This window comes from Malurus melanocephalus, unplaced genomic scaffold (assembly GCF_030028575.1).
Source record: "Malurus melanocephalus ecotype Western Australia unplaced genomic scaffold, MMel_1.1 scaffold_574, whole genome shotgun sequence".
Taxonomy (NCBI): Eukaryota; Metazoa; Chordata; class Aves; order Passeriformes; family Maluridae; genus Malurus; species Malurus melanocephalus.
Window position 1 is genome coordinate 2,513 of NW_026623806.1, and position 2,299 is coordinate 4,811.

Sequence of the window (2,299 nt, forward strand, 5' to 3'; positions counted from 1 at the left end):
ATCCTCTCCAACATCTTTCGGTGCTTTCTCCCGCTGTTCCCCTGCCTTTGCTCTGCCCGGAGCTCCAGAGCACAAAAATCCATCCCTGAACCCTCCACCAGAGCTCCTCTCACCAGCCCAGCTCAGGGCTCACTGCGAGAGGGGGAATCCTGACTGTTCCAAAGGGTTTTGAGATATTTTCCAGGAGAAAACACCAATTTGGGGGTTCAGATGTGCCGGGGTGTTCATCAGCAAAAAACAGAGCAGGAAAAGCAAAAAAAGGGATCAGCAGCAAGGAGGAGAGCTGGGTGAATATTTCAATATTTCAATATTTCCATGGGGCTGCAGCAGCATCAATCCCACTGTTCCCACAGCAGAGCACCCTGGAAGTGTCAGAAAAGCCCAGAGCTCCCCAAGGCAGTGGGAATTGTTTGTTTGCCCCCAAAATTTTGAGCTGKCCCCAAAATTTTGAGCTGKCCCCAAAACTTTGAGCTGCCCCCACACTGAGATTTACACAGCCCCAATTTACCCAGCCCCAAGAGCTGCTGGAGATTGCCCCATCCCAAGGTAATTGTGCATTCTGCAATGGCAGAAGCCTCGGGTGCAGCTGCTTTCAGGAACTTTCTGTGTKTCTGGGGTAAATCCAACAAATGTTCTGCTCTGAGCGCCCCCAGAAGATCCCAGCCAAGCTCTGGCTCAGGCAACGCTTTGGAATTGGGTTTTCCTGCCAGGATGCAGCTTGCTTGTAACAAATCCTGGCTTTTTCCAACTTGGCCTCTGTCGCTTTCTGCTGAGAGAGCGAAACCTTTCATTTTTAATTCTGGGGTTGTTTTTTGGGGTTTTTTTGGGTTTTTTTTGTTTTTTTTCATTGTGTTTTATTGGTTTCTCTGGAAAATAAGACAACTCAGTCAGGGAATGTTCGAATGGAAATTATTCTTCCAGAAAGTCTCGCAGATTTGCAGGAGGTTAAACCAAGGAAAATTGGAAGCCATTATCTCCCCAATGCCAGAAAAYGTGTTGCCTGAATTAATGGCTGATTTCAGGAATACATGCAGCAGTGCCATACATCAGAAATGAGATGCTGAATTACCAGCAGCAGCCCCGTTCTTTATTAAACACTTTGGCTAATTAGTCTGGGAACATTTTGCAGGCTGGGGCACCGGCAAGAGCTGCAGAAGGTCACAGCAGAAGGCAGCAGGCGCTGGATTAGCGAGCACCAGAACCCGCTCAGCCTCTCAAATCCCACTGCCAGAGCTCCCCAGCCCCGTTCCCTCCACCTGGAAAATAAAAGTGAATAATGATTGTTGCGGTGAGGAGAGCGTGAATGTTGTCATTTGTGAAGAGCCTTTGGGCTGCCAGTGTGGGCTGAGAGCCGACAGTGCTGGGGTTTGTGTGGATTCACAGCCAGTCCACGTTCCGTGGATATCCTGGAGCAGCACAGCACGCTTGGGGATGGCAGAAGGTGGGAATGGAGGTGGATTTTTCCGTGTTTCACCTGCAGGGATCAGGCAGTGCCAGAACAGGGCAGGGAACTGGCGTGGAGGGTTCTGGGGTGAGAAAGGAGACCCTTCCCCAGCAGGAAACAGAGCTGGGGCTCCCCAAAACAGAGCTGGATCAGACCAGGGTTCCTCCAGCCCAGGGGCTCCCCCAAACCAGAGCTGGATCAGCCCAGGGGCTCCCCAAAACAGAGCTGGATCAGCCTGGGGGCTCCCTCAAAACAGAGGGTCCCCCAAATCAGGGGTTCCCTCAAACCAGGGGCTCCTCCAGCCCAGGGGTTCCCCCAAAACAGAGCTGGATCAGCCTGGGGGCTCCCTACAAAGCAGAGGGTCCCCCAAACCAGCAGCTCCCCCAGCCCAGGGGCTCCTCCAAAACCAGGAGTTCCCACTGCTTGGTTCTGACCAAAGGGTCACCAGGTGTCCGTGGGGGATTTTTCCTGGAGGAGGGGATGCTCCTGGATCAGTCTCCTGCCTCCTCCCATGGACAATAACATCAGCTCAGTTCACAGAACCACTGGGAATTCTCTCTCCTGTGCCCCATCAGCAGAGGTTTTGGGGCTGTGCACTCTCCCAGCRGAAGGAGGGACCCTTTTTCAGGCTGCACAGCTTTCGGGACCGATGGCAGGGCCGTGTTTTGCTCCATCTGCAGCCCTGCTGTCACCCTGGCSGAGCAGAATCCAGAAYCGCCGCCTCCCTCCCTCCCTCCCCGGGCCGCGGCCGTAAATTAGCGGCATTAAAGCTCCCGGAATGTTGTACATGACAAGAGTGGTGTTGATCTAATTCCCCTGGCACAGACCCAAGGCAGGTAATTACCCTCTGCCTCC